Source organism: Acanthaster planci, linkage group LG18 (genome assembly GCF_054643075.1).
Source record: "Acanthaster planci isolate LZ-2023a linkage group LG18, COTS_SCS, whole genome shotgun sequence".
Classification (NCBI taxonomy): domain Eukaryota; kingdom Metazoa; phylum Echinodermata; class Asteroidea; order Valvatida; family Acanthasteridae; genus Acanthaster; species Acanthaster planci.
In genome coordinates this window covers 9,682,789-9,698,543 of record NC_141794.1, presented here as the reverse complement: position 1 = coordinate 9,698,543, position 15,755 = coordinate 9,682,789, and the positions used below count along the sequence as shown (strand labels likewise).

General features: G+C 39.7%; 1 protein-coding gene across 1 annotated transcript in view; it reads right to left on the bottom strand.

Moving 5' to 3' along the window:
• Positions 1-15,755, bottom strand: part of LOC110988586 (kelch-like protein 24) — a 34,893-nt gene extending 19,138 nt beyond the window's left edge. The window contains exon 1 of the mRNA XM_022252268.2: positions 15,251-15,755. The gene's annotated coding sequence lies outside the window, so the exon portion shown is untranslated. The remainder of the gene's footprint in view (positions 1-15,250) is intronic.

Here is a 15,755-nt window from a genome sequence, read left to right as displayed (position 1 = left end):
TGTCTTCTGCATGGGCCCTTTAAGACCACACACCCGGCCTTAATCCATTCCACGCTCCAAACATCAGGCCGTTTTTCCCCCGCTGTTCAATTCCCGCTGCCCTGCTCCCAGCATGCCAGGAATGAATGAATTCCTTCCCTGCTAGTCATTATGGCCGACACAAAATAGCCTTCGTGCCTAACGCAATAAATTCCGGGACATCAAATGAAAATTGAATCATCCTGGTTCTCAACCTAATGGCCGGGAAATATCTACAACATACCGGTACACAAAATACACAAATAATTATTAAATAACGCTGCATACATGTCCATCTACCGGTACATAAAAGCTTCTCACCAGTACAAATGCACAGTTTTTTCTTTCTAAACAATTTCCAAGAAACGATCTCACCATCCCCAAAACAGTTTTATCAAGAACAAACACATACACTCTACATGTACATGTGTCATGAACAAACAATGGTATCACTGACCTACCTGTACATGTATGTATCAATCAACCAACCAGAAATATTAAATATATATGGTCATATATACAATGAAACATTACTGTACTAACACAAACTGGAAGCTGATATAAAGTCTTACCAAAAAAAGTCCAGTCAAGTACATAAAGTCAAGTACATACCGTACATGTAAATGTACATGTACCTGTCTGTGCATACATCGTATTGTACGATGAATGTGCTCCGTACATAATGTACAAAAGACATGAAGAAAGTACTTAAACCAATACACAAATTGCAAATTTACACGGTAAGACTTTGTGACGATGAATTTCCCAATTAAAAAGGGCTCAGTGCACCCTCCTCAAAAGCTAAAGTTCTTCTCAGAGTAAAGAAAAATGAAATGTCATATTTGAATTTTGGCATCTGCTGTCATTTGTAAAAGTTTAAGACCACCTGGAATTTTATTGGTATAGTATTTCTGTCTATGGGCCTGCATTACACATGTACGTTGTATATTGTCTCACTCAATGATTACTTAACATGTTTTTACATTGGTGCATAACATCAGTGTACAAATGTATTGCTTCATGTATATGCATGTACCCATTGAATGTAATTTGTACATATGTGTACATATACATATAACGTATACTATTTTTGATGTACATGTACATGTATACAAAAACTATGCATTACTTTGATCATCCTCTCAAATTAGGTGATGAAGTCTTGTGTTTCACAATACAAGTTTGACAAATCTTGCCAGAGCCACAACATACATGTATTCCATTTGTAATTGGGACAACAAGCTGGCCGGTGATGCTCATGACTGCTTGACTGCCTACTCAGCACTCAGCATGAAGCTGACCTTGCTCTGCAGGGAGCAAACATTCTCACACTGTACTCGTTTGGGCAGATGTTGAAGGGAAGCTGCAATAAATGTTTCAGTATAAGCTTTCAAAAGGCACCCTTGTGTCTCACTTCATCTGATTTTCCACTTTTGCTCCACTATCTCTACGTATGTCAGAGGGTTTTCACTGCCTTTTTTGGTATGCAAATGAGTATTTCCAAATTCATGAGCAAAAGTATACTTCACTGCAGGGAAAACGCCTCCATGTCACATTGCTTTGAGGGTACAGTCCCCTACTTCAAGCCCCATAGAAAACAGTGTAAAATCAGCACTGTTCAGGGCCCAATAACATGCATACCAACATCCCTGAGATTTCAGAAACACAAATGAAATTATTGTCTGGTCCCTAATCTTTTGATTTCTTTTCAAATTTTGTGGGTTAACCAATTACATTTTTAATTATTCCCACATAACAAAATCACCCCCCCGAAAAGTGATTTTTTTCCTTAGTCCGATTGTAGCCTTTTTTCAAGTGGCAACCCTCAACTTTCTCGGGCACTTAGGACCATTTTTCAACCGTAGTTTTTAGCCATTCTGCTCTCATATGACCAAGGGAGTTGATCCTGACAACGATTTACACAATCTCACCATTTTGGGGCCAAACGATCTCCTTTTTCAAAAGATACTGTGGGGGCACTTTTAATGCTAATGAGCTGGCCAGAAATTCTCACTTGACTTAGAGGTCTACACCCTTGTATGCTAAGTCTGGCATTTTTTACAAATTTTGCTGCAAAATCTTTTCTTCTTTTTCATTGCTGGCGATTAAAGCAAGCACCGATCCCTCTCTCAGAAATGTTTCAGTGACTGTCTACTGGGTTAACACTTTAGACAGGAAAACCTATGCATTGAACAACATGTATACATGTACATGTTGTTTTCTTCCTTGGATGACATCACAGCAACACTACCCTTAGTTGTCCCGGAAAGCACAGATAATTTTGAGTGGAAAAATGTGCACTTTTCAATACATTGTACATGTATGACAGCTTTAGAGAAGAACACACAGATGCTGAAAAATTGGGTCATAGAGTAAAGTTCATTGCAGCTGCACTTTAAAGATGGACCCGCCCTCAAATTGAAAAAAAAAAAATTACCAATAAAGGGATTTTTCTTTAAACTTTGTGAATAACAAGGGGAACATAAGAACCAGTAACTAGCCACTCAACTATGTTACACACATGCATGTAAACCACACTGTGTGATGAAAACAAAGGCTTTCTTTGTCTGCCCAGAGTTGAAGTGCACTGTCTCATCAGGCAAAGAGACAGGCTGGTGGGAAGTTTTCCAGTCAGACTTGTGCACATGTCCAATTAACGCCCACACATAGACTGTACGGTACATTGGTCGCATACGCTCAGTGCATCCCAAGCCAAACTTACGCGAAATGAACTAAAATTCCCAATTGCTAGCAGTTTCCATCTCTTGGTCTGCACGGAGCAGATAAAATTAAAAGTTGCAGTTCTTGCCATTGGACCTTTCCCATGAAATATGCAAACAAGGCAGGCAGGCGCATGCGCATTACTACCACTGGTTGGCAAAGTTGCTTAAATCTATGACATAACAATACAAATCTCCATGCGCGTGCCACTACGAGCACATACACGCCATTTTGGTACTAGCAGTGGTATAGTTTGACCTGAGTGCCAGACTTACAGCAAGGAATTGTCACTTTCAAACCTCAGGACGGTGGAAACTTCATATAGTTTGGAGAAAAGCGTGCTGAAGTATTAGACAAAGGCTGTAAGACTGTTTTGATTGACCTTCAACGTGCCAGGTTATAGTTACAGCAGCTCTCCTACACTGCCGACAATGTTGACGGCCGCGCTTGCCAACCAGCAGTAGTGGTGGGTAGGCATTCACCTCCTTCAGGGGACAAGTTCTTTTGTTAGGGAAACTTGAACCAAGTTGTGGGGACATTTGTAAGTCCCCACAACATTTTTGGTCCCCACAAAATAGGTGAAATGTCAATTGTACATGTATGTCCCCACAACAGCGATGCGTGAGTAAATGCGCATGCGCCCGTCTGATGTGTATATTTCCGGGGAAGGTCCATTACACAAATTACACACTGGCATAATGTATTTATTTCTCTTGGTCAAAAGTTATGAGCATCTACAGACCCAAACCTTTTCCATCCAAGAACAAAAAAGCAGCACAATGTACCGGTACATGTATTAGGGAAGAGAGTTGATTTAAGGAGTCATGTAGCACCGTCAGTCTCAACACTGTTTACACTTTATAAACACACAATAACTCAAGTTTACATATAGAAAATATCGCATGACGTATTATCTGGGCACACACGATACATTGTTACATTACTGACAATATTAACTGTATCACATGACTTTCTTAATGAGTCATCGATACATGCACATGTGCAGGGCCTGATGTATCAATACATGGAACATTAAACCGGAGTTCATACATGTAAATCCACACCACAATATTTCCCTGTGGAAAACTTGCAGGAAAACAACTGCGATGCTAGGCAACTCCAGTGTTCTGCATGTGACATGCAACTCTACTTTCAATGGAAGGTACATAGTACGGTCTGGACAAGATGTCTGTCATGCACTATTAAAGCATATAATGGAGCTATAAACTATCTTAAAATGTTTCCACCATGCACTGTACCAGACTTTACCACGGAGTCTAATAGCAGTTATTTTCACAAGTTCAATAATTGCCGAAGTTTAGGACTTTTATAAAAGAATATTTTTATCCTACAAACAGTAGGTCACTGATCTTTGGAATGGAAGATTATGCTCCTAACAAAAACCAACCTGTAAATTAATGCATACAACAAAAATTAGTTTGCAGGAACAGTGGGCTGTGAATTTTGATTACTGTGAATGGGAACATAATTGAAAATATACAACAGGGTCTTTTTATGCATTAACATACTGCCTAATATATTTACATATGCATACCACACGACACGACTTTGTCTTTGGGCACGTCAAGATGTATTGCTCTTGTTTCTAAACTGTGTTGTAATTTTTTGGACACATTTCTGACTTCCTGCCAAAAAATAGCAACAGTGGAACACACACTTACGCACCTACTGGTACAAACATCCATACATGTGCATGTACCGTAGGTAGTCTGGTGAAGACTCATCAAAATGGAGCCACCGGTGCAGAGAAATGAAATGATTTTGGCCTTTGATTTGCGAGGAAAGCCTGGCAATGAGATTCCTGCCACAGAGATTGATCCTCGTTTGACCCTTCCCATTTTGCTGCTCTATGAGTAGGCCTCACTGATACATGTACAGACTGCCGCTATGCTTACTGTATGCAACCATTCAGGTTCTACTGAGTGATATCATTGTACATGTTCGAACATACACAGCGCCTATACTGCAACTTGGGCAAAGTCACATGTAACAAGAAGCAATTTCCACAGACAAATGATGACAGCAAACTGGTGCGCTGTTGCAATTATAATTACCGCACGGTACATGTACATGCGTACATTGTACATTTACGTACATGTACAAAAGTTTTTATAGGGACAGATAGCATGTTTTCAATGTACAGAAATTCCTCAGATGAAAAAGCAACTTTTGCATGTTCTGAAAAAGATTGTTCCGTACCACCTGCCCTGCAATTGCTCTGTGTAATGTGGTCCTAAAACAGGGAAAAAAATTCCACGTTCTCCTTCAAAGTCAAATTGACTACTTGTGGCATTAGCTTGGTTTCTGTTGGCGCAAGGACAAGTTTGACAGTCTTCTTGGAGAAATCTGACACTTGAGCAATTGAAGTACAAGTCACTGCATCAGTGGTGTACTGTACATGTACAGTCAAAGGATTAACTTCTGCATGAGTACAAGTATCGATATGAGTACGAGAACATGCATTTCACCATGAGTACAAGTGAGTTTGAGGAATCGTGAGTACTAGTACGTGGAACACTTTCCTGAAAATGAGCACAAGCTTGCGAGAGTGCTGAAATGTACACATGCAATCTGCACCACAATGCTAATTATATGTATACATGCAAATGTACACATATGTACATACATTCTTTTGAAGAAATATCAGAAACTGGTGCAATGCTAGCAAATATGAAGTTAATCTACACAAATATTTACATACATCAGTCAGCGACTCTCTCACCAGATTCAATATTATTGCACTCATAAATAAATGACGTGGTGCAAATAAACATGACAACCGACCCCAGGGAATGACACATTCCGACTAGCGCAAGTACATGTACATTGTGAAACGGCGAAAGCACACTGGTTTACACATATCAACAGTGTTTATCCTATCAATATCGCGTACATCATCGGGGGTTTATCCTAAAGACACGGGCGTCTGCCAAAACATGAGATACCCGAGTCTCCGAATCCACTTCCATGAACCCACGGAAGGAAAGAACGCTAAGCCAGACAGATGTCCCAAGCAACAATTCATCTCCGGGATGACAACTACTCCCCCGAGACGTTTTTCTCCAACTCCAAAGATGGCCCCTAATCTAACCAGGGCACAGCATTTTTTTTCTCTTCCCGCCCTTCAGAAGCCAAACTGAAGTAAGGTCCCGTGCTGGCATTCATGGCCAAATATGGCTTGTCCCTCGCCGCTGCAATTTGGGTAATTTTGTTTTTCTGTAATTGCCCTGACACAGCGGTGCTTGTCTTATATCTGATGTGAACTGTGCCCAGCGGCATGGTGAGAAAAAGTACATGTATTTAACAGTCTTTGCCTGTTTAAAAATCTCCCTACGTGTACATGTACATGTATGTAGCTGTTAACTAGAAAACATTGATACCGGTAATTCCAATCTTTACTTTAAATTTCAATCGCAACACTGAAGAACCTTTTGGGCGGTCAGAAAAGGACAAGTGATGCACAAACAGTTGAAAAAATGTTCACTTGATACACAAAATATTCTAAAAAAACAAATATTCTATTATTTCTATACATGATCAAATTTAACATCATGCATGTACTGGTTCATGTCTGAAGACACACAGAATGAGGAATGACTGAGAAAAAATCTCCAGAGTCCTTCACCGAAAAGTTTTCAAAAACTTTTTCCCTGTAAGTACTGAGCCACATTCCACACAAAAAAACCTAAATATTTCAGCCACCCCTCAGTTCAGTTCAGTTCATTTTATTTCCACTTATACATGTACGTGTCAAAACAGTGAATCCATTAACACTTTTGAATGAAGCAAGTAATCGATAGTAAGTGGAAGAGGTCTCCCAAGAGCAGAGCTTGTAAGCCGGGGACCCCCTTGGAATTGTGTACTGTACATATAGATTGTGCTTACACTTGCTGGCATTTCATTCCAAAATGGCAATGGTCCAAGATAGGAATACTTGCTATGAATAAAAGTGCAGGGTTCCAAGAGCCAAGTTTCAAGTGACAGCCAAACTTTTCCCCAGCTGCACATTGCTGCAACCTTATACTTCTTTATAAAATATAGTGCTGCTACAAGCTTTTTTTTTCTCACAAAAATGCTTGTGATTGTGGGCCAAACTGGTAAAATATTCAACATTTTCCCGAAAGGGCAAGTGAAGCCAATACATGTACATGAACTATATGAAACTCTGATACGTCCCACAAGTCCAAATCATTCTCGAATAACATTCCAGTGATTGATTCTCACAAATGAATAAAAGAAAGAATGTGCCTTTTTGGAGAATGTTTTGCCAGATGTTTCAAATTCTAAGACAATACAAGGCTCTGATGGAAAAAGGAAAAAAAATCGCTGACAAGCCAAGGGCAGGAATTAGTTCCATGCCACTAGACAGAAGGCATTGGCTGGCAATCACATCTGGGCCGATAGCAAAGTAACAAAATATCACAACAGGCCTGTCAAGTGCACTGGCTCTCAACTGCTCTCGATTAAAGTTCAAGCGTCTGTGGTTTATGGGTGTGGCTCTTGGAAAAACAAATCAAATTTAAATCATTGTGCTAATTGTTTTTCACCATCAGCCAGGTTGTGCTTTCCAATGTCTATATTTCTCACGTTACCAGTACATCTGCACGTTTGTATGAAGGTTTTTAATTTTTTAACAGAAATTTCTCTGTCCTACATAATTCTTGCAGTTTCAAAGCATGTATGTTCATGTACATGTATTATCAATGGATTTTTTCAATTTCTTTCTTATTTCAAGTTTTATTTACAACAAAAGCATCTGCTTCTTTGGGAAATCTTCAAAAAGAGTTTCATTCATCAATCTGTGTTACCTAAAAAATTCATGCTTTTAAATCACATTTCTGCACCTACAAGTAATTTGTAAGAAATTGAAACGATTCTTGTACCTTTCTATTTTGCATTTCACATTTTATACTTCAAACAGGACCGTGGATGTGTGTAAAAAAAAAAGCAAAGATCTGTTTTTATGCATGTACCAGGCATGAGTAGCTTTCACAGATTTTTTCCAAACAAAGCATCCAATCAGCAGGAGGTGGGGTGGTGGCGTATGTCCACAGACACTTATTAAGTTATTTGGACAAAGAGACAAAGACTTTGAAAGTGCAACGCACTTCTTCAAAAACAAAGCCAACACATGAAATTGGGAAAAGACAGCTTTTAGCCGTAATTCCCAAAGTGGCCCAGGCTTAACCAATTCCTTCTGGCTGACTGCCTGATACGCTACTTTCACACCCTCTCAGACCCAGCAATTGAAACATCTGTCCACAGGTTTCACCAATGAACCAGGGGCATAACGTGCAATTTAGGATATATTACCATTCATTAGACAGTGCGGTGAACAGCCCATGAACAAAGGAATGGCCTGATCTGAACATTTTTAATAAGAGGTCTGTGCTTTTTTAAGAAATCAGAAGTTGGTTGAATGGGCAGCACTTGAAAAGAGAATGGTTGGGGCCCCACCATTTAATAGGATGACCATTGCTTTTTTTCATTTTGGTGAATTAAGGAAATTAATTTGCAGTAATTTGTTTCACTTGATCATTGAACAACCGAGCACAATACACGCGCCAGCAAGCACAAAATTAGATAAGATGTGAAGCTTTTCATGGTGGAGACAGCAAGTAAACTAGAGGTTTGTGGTAGCACCATCTTTTTGAGTATGTGGGGTTTTGAAAAGAACCGGTGGTACCCAACGTTTCAGACAGTATGCTGGGTGCATCAACAGAAGCACAAATATATGTTTGCACACTGATGAAACACCTTTCTAACATCAATGCGGCCGTTTCACAATACTGCGCCACCAAGAGATTGCAACGCGTTGGCCAATCACAGTGCGCAAAATTTGTCGACCCAATGCGCATATGGAAAGGGTCAACAAATTTCACACGTTATGATTGGCCAACGTGTTGCAAACTCTTGGTGGCGTACTATTGTGAATCGCCCGTATTGTGATCCAACCTAGTATGCATGAGAAGGTACACATGTGTACATGTACATTGTAAAAGACTCAAGAAGTTCTGAATTGTTTTAAAACTGAAGTGCAGCATCTTTTAACATAAGGACAGTAACTGATGAACTCATATTGATACACTACGCCTACACTAAGTACATAAATAGTGCCCACTAAAAGTGAAAAGCAAAATCAAGAGTCAGAAAAACTTTGTTGACGATTCAAACCAGCGTGCCTCAAATCACAATACAAAATACAGTGGCAGACTTCTCAACAGTGATGTTAACCAGAGCCATTTTTGCTATGCAAATAAAACAGAGAGCTCTACAACGTATTTTTACCTTCACTGCCTTGAAATGTACATGTGCATGGATGTGCCGTAGGAACCTACAGGTTCATCTATGACATGCTACAGACATGCATCATTAAACCTTGCTACATCCAGTCCTGTCGCAGACAATGACTCAGTAAACCTAATTTATTCATGACAAGAATACATGTGTGTAGGCACGATCGCTGAAGTACACCGTGACTTCTGATGGAATCTACATAAGGACAATTTCAGTTGGAAATAAACTACACACAAGTACATGTAACAGTACACCGGTCCTTAGGTAAAAACAAACAAACAACCCGACAAAACAAAACAGACTAAACACAGGAACAAAAAAATGCAGTCAACTGTACACATGGATGTACACTGTACATGTACAATGTACACATGCTATACATGTCCATGCATCTAGGGACAGAGATACATGTACATGTAAGTATGTACTCATGTACAGCAAGACAACAGAACTGACTTTTCAAAATCCTGAAATGACTGCAGTCCATCTTGATCAATCTTGGGACAACAGCATGCAGCTAATACGTGGAAGTATACAGCATGACACAGTCTTCTGGCTGTACCAGAGGCATTTCACTGCACTTGACGCCCCCCTTGAATCCATCCATTATTTATGGTGTGCAGGATCCTACTCATAATGTTGGCCTGCCTCACAGTAATTCAGGGCAGCATGTGCTCCTCTGGACAAAATGCACATGTATCCATGTGGTGTCCAATTACACGCAGCGTTTCAATGTTTGCCAGGCATCCATTTTTTGATGTTCACTTTCGAATACCCCTCGTCGCTACGTGCACTAATTCCATGCATTCTGAATTGGGTGCTTTGGGAGAAGAGTGACATTAACACACAACAAAGACCGTTCTCTGCATCCATACTTTATGGATTAGGTACACATGTACCGGTATCCCCTACCCCCATGAAATTAACTTCACAAGCATGTACATGTACGGTAATTCTTGGCAACGGAACATAAAACAAACACATTTCAAGAAGAAAGCACACAGTTACAGCAAGTTCATACAGCTGGGGTGAGCTTTACCAATGATAAAAATAGATGAAAACAGCTGAAAAAAGGCATAAAGAAGCTGAACTGTGAAAATCTCTTATTTTGTGCACAGCCAGTGAGGAAAAAAAAGCTAAAATCCAAAACAAAAAAGCTGAAATCAGCTAAAAAGCTGAGAAATGTCACCCCTGTTACAGGCTAACAAATTATGAACTTTCATGTACATGTACATGTCAATTATACTGTACGTTTTTATACACTACACACAGTACACTACTCTCCTATGTACATGTACAGTCCAGCAGTATACATGTACATGTAGGAGTACATGTACGTACAGGTACATGTACATGTAGCTTGCCACATGCTGCAAGAAGTTACCGCTATAACGAGCAAGCATCACTAGTTTATAGACTAAAATAAAAAAAGATAGATTCATCATACTGTATGTATGTACTGTATGTATTGTTCGTGTAACCAGGGTCTCCCCGGGGTACTGATATGTGTGAAGTGGTTCAACAAATTTGATGAAATTCTCGTGCCTAGAATAAAAGTGAGTGATTTTAAAAAAGCATAAAATAAATTCTATAGAAGTCTCATTGTACCGGTATATCTACTCCAAATTTCTTGTCCAAAATTAATCAATCTTGTATTCTGTGCCCTTCCTCATCATTTCTGAATGATTTAAAACTGATTTATTTCAAACTATCTAACTTGTTTGCTTCTTCCTTCCATCTTGGTCTATTTTAAGTGTGAGGTGGTAAAATTCAACACAAAAGCCTGAGGTGGTCACTACAATCAGTGAAGTGGGCCGCCTCACCGCTAAATAGGCAGGGGAAACACTGTCATGTACAGTGTACATGTACTATATGTAACCAACGCCAGAAATGTTTGATTGATATTTCATCTTGTAAAAACCACTGCATTTATCTCAACGATCTCATATCAACAATTACAGCAAAAAATATTAAACAAATAATTTCTTTATAGGCACATATCATTTGGTATCTTTCCCTGAGTTGAACAATTTCCTAATTTCCAGAAAAACAACAATCACAGTACCTGTAACCCAAGACATCAACAAACAGTACATCTTCAATCCTGTTAATGAGGACCTTATCAGTGACCTCATCAAGTAAATAAACCCAATGTGGGGTCAGTTCACCTGACAGCTCATAAACATGTCACTTGTTGACCTGGCATTACCTGAGTGGTTCAGACTGGTGACAGGACCTCATATCAGACATACACTGTACATGTACTACAGGTACTGTGTGAGGTGAGTGTTGGTTGCTATGCAAATGTTGACTCTAAAGCCCATGGTCTGATGTAGGGGTACATGTAGGCCTGCCTCAAGTACTGTTATGTACATGTACATGTACACACTGTGCACGAATAGATGTACATGTACAGACATGTATCATACATGTCCAATCCTCAACTGTGTGCAATCCTCAACTGTGTACGAGTCAAGTACAGGTACATGTACATGTACATACAATGCATTAGAGATCATACTGTAGTACTTACATGTACATAAAAAGCACTTTGGCCAATCAGAGGCCCTACTGGTATTGAAACTGTGGTCAGCTACATGTATAGTGTAAGGTGTACAATTGCATGTGTACAATTGTACATGTACAGTTGTAAATTGTATATTTTCCTTGCACAGCAGGGGATCCAGTCTCTTTCCATATTAACCAGTGTAGTGAACTTCTAGGGGTACATGTAGGGCAGCATTTTTTCACGTTCAAATATTTTTGGTGAGCTAATCGGTTGATCAGCACAATCGTACTGTGCTAGCAGTCAATCCTGTATATTCTTGGACGTTACTTCACTTTCTTTTTTAAACAGTCTTCCTCAACCGTGAAGTACAAAGAAAGTGCAATCGTCTAGAGGTACATGTAATATTGTGGACAGACTGGACTACTAGATCAAAAATTGAGAAGAGATTGATTTCTTGTGCAGATCAACCGATCCACTCAACATTTTCAAAGTGGCACACCTGCACAAAACCAAATCCTTGTGCAAAATGCCTTCAAAAGCAAACTACATGTACATGTAAGTGCATTTGTACAAGTGCTCTCTGTACTGTTTTGTAGAAATAACCGCTGCTGTGCATGTACATGATGTACAGGTAAGGCTTTGCTGATTATTTTATTATTTGGATAGCCAATTTAATACTTAAATACATGTATTTAATTTTGAAATCAATTAGTCAGAGCTGATGATCAAAATTATTAACAGGAGGAACTTTAATTATTAATGTTTGACTAGAAAATAATGAACATTTAGATGCCAAAATTCCAAACACATATGCTACATGTACAGGTATCTAGTTATTTTGCATGCAGTGGCCCTGCTGAAGTGAGAGCACAAAAGTTGAAAAAATGATGGTGTTTCAAAACGGAATTTGATAGCAGCATTCACTGAGACACCCCCCCAAGTCTCCATTCGTGCGACAAAACTCAGATGAAGTGTCGGTATTTTTCTTTATGAAGATTTTTATGGCTTATGTCCTCTTTGAGCCTTCTTGACTGCAGTTGAGCAACAAGCCGTACTCAATGTCATTATTTAGAACCGTCGAGGTCTTAAAAATCACTACAAACACAAAACAACTTGACTCATTTAAAGAAGTGTTCAAATTTGAAAAAAAAATGGAACATGTAAATTCCTTACTGATTAATTATCAATAATTCATCAAAAGGCTCAATTTAGCTTCAGACTAAGCTTCCCCGTTACCTTTGAAAATAAAGTCTGCTGGTTTTTAATGGTCACCATAAAGTTACGGCAGATCAAGTCATTATTTTATAATATTTCCAAGATTTTAAAATTTTTTTCATGGGTAACTGCAGAGCGACATACTGTATATGCGGAGGTGCTGTTGGAGTTTTGAAAAGGCCACAACACAGAGGGACAAAGACAACTGAAACGCTTAATGAAATCAGAATAGGCATTTAGGAATGGCACAGAATCTTGAACGGGTAGTTCCAATTGAGTGCTTCATATTTTGAAGCCTCCAAATAAATGAGACATTGTCTTATTACGGAACGGGTGAAACATACACGTGAATGTGCCTATTCTACAATGCACACAAGTCCCTATTCACTCGCACATGAACTTGACCTTCTAAACCCAAAATAGGCGAACACAAGATCAGCCACACTTTTCCAGCAAAATATTTAGCTCGTTAGTGACAACACTGAAAAATTACATCAACTCTCTGACTACCGGTACGACTAGAAGTCAACAAAGTCTCCAAAAAATTCAGTTTTTGAACCAAAAAATAGTGTTCAAAGTTTTTTTGCGAGGAACCAGTCTACATAGGAACGTTACAATCGCAGACGAATCATACCTTCTTGTGTGGTTTTAGGTTACAAAAACCTACATGTAATTACTTACATGTATGCGCAGGTTCAAACATAATTACCATGCGCGCCATTATGCATGAACGATCGTGACATATACCGGTACCCTGGTATCAGTGGAGAAGCTGGTGTACATGCATTTGTCCAAGTACGGTATGGTTGGGCTGCACTTGACTAAGACGGGCCACAAGCATCAAGAGTCCCAAATTATTAGCATGGTAGAAAAAAATTGGCCTTGTGTAGACCTGTACATGGCACATCTCGACAGGACAGGGCAGCAAAACCCTGTCTTCTGGTAGTTTGTCACTTGTGGTTCAAGGATGTCAAAGTGAAACTGAAAACTCCTCAGCCCCTTGTCGAAAGAATTTTATTATTTTATAGCGCTCATAAACTTTTAAAATACTTCTCACGGCTGGCATAACTGTCCAAGAACTTGTTAGATGAATTCTGACAGAATGGTACATGTACAGTGTTCTCCACAGCCTAAAATTGTAGAAGGGCAGCACACAGTGCGAATGCGGAGCATGAAGCCATGGCATGGGGTCTGGGGCCCGCTCAGGGACCCCGGGAAATTTTAGATTCCAAATGCTCTGTGGTGCAATCTGAGGTGTTTCCTGGGCACTTTAACTGACTCCTTGAATCAAATTTGCTTGTGGTAACTATCTCAAACTCATCACGTTCGTTCCATAAAGTGCGGTAAACTGCTTTGCATTCAGATAACTGTGAAGATGGTGGAGAATAGGGAAAATCCAATAGAAAAAATAGCAGGGCAGTGAGAATTTTGGTCGGGTGGCAAAACTTTAGCGGGGGGGTCTAAAATTTTGGCAGGGCGGCCTGCCCTGCTAAAACCCTCATGGAGATGTGCTGTTCCTCTGGATGAACTCTGCTAGTACAATGTACAATAGGGCTTCAACTACATATTGTACTATTACTACATGTAGCTACCAGTATAGAACATGTCTTTGTTACATACCACAGGTACCAGCTGTTTGGATGACTTGAATGCTCCATTTTCCATTACACACAAGGGACCAATATAAAGGATTGTGGACTAAACTAGCAGTCTACACACAGACACTCTCATACCTACAAGCAATGATGTGATGCATACAAGTTATCAAATTTATCGAATTGCTGTCTGTTTTTTTTACAGTAATCAGGTCCAATTTTTGGAGCACTACAGAAAACAAATGGATGGGTGCAATAACATGTGCTGGTTATTTTGGCTGGTTTTGAAGGGAATCTACATGTACATATATGAAGATAGAAACATTTCTGGAGGAGAAATACATGTAGGTCAGAGTTCCATATACATGTACGGACACCATATAGGATGATGATCTGTGGTGTGATTGGTCAAGCTGTCATGCTGCTGCTAACGATCGAGAGAGCACATGTTGTTGATTTTACGCAGCGTGGATAGGCAAAATACTCATGAATTTCACAATTTTAATGAGATATAAAGTAAATAAACCTCCCCGGGTGACATGTAACCTTGCTAAGACAGGCATGTATGAAATTTTGCTGCATCAGACGTTAGCCCTACATGTGCTTCTCAATCATGTCAAATTGGTCATTATCAATGTCACATTTCAAGACGTTTTCATCTATAAAATAAGCCTTATCGCTAATACTGCAAGAGTGATTTTGCACAAAAGTATGATGGCATCATGGGAAGGAAAAAGGGGCACAAAATCACCCATGTGGTGTTACTGTTTGCAATAAGGCATGAAGCTAATAATAATAAGCCCTATGTATCATGGAGTGTCCAGACACGAGTCAGTTTCAACCTCCATGGTTTCAAGCAGTAGCCTATACTCACCTAGATATAAATGACAAAAACTACCAGAACAGACGTTGGCAATTCTTGTTCACTTGTTAGTGTTTCCCCTTGCCCAAGTGTCTAATGCACAGCCGCATTAAGTCTGCGTGTAAACATCACCCCGGGTAGGCCAAGCCAGCTAGCGTCCTGTCTGTCGCGTCGGGAAGGACAGAACACGAAACAGTCATTTCTGGCAATTCTGCGTCTCAAACGTGGGAAAGCCAACAGAGATCCATCACTGGATCTATGATTGGACCGACCATCCACTGCAGCGATAAACATCTGCAGGTTTCCTCGATCACATTTCAGTCACGATCACAACGTAGACGGCAATTTCAGGAGTCGCTTTCTTTTCACACTCGGCGAGTTTACTGAACAAGTATGACAATCACTCGCTAGTCTCTGAGCTGAGATGCATGCATAATACGCTGATGAGAAGTGCATGCAGCGATTACAGTCTGGTCCCACAAGCAAATCCTCATGTGCCTGTGATTGCTTGAAGTGG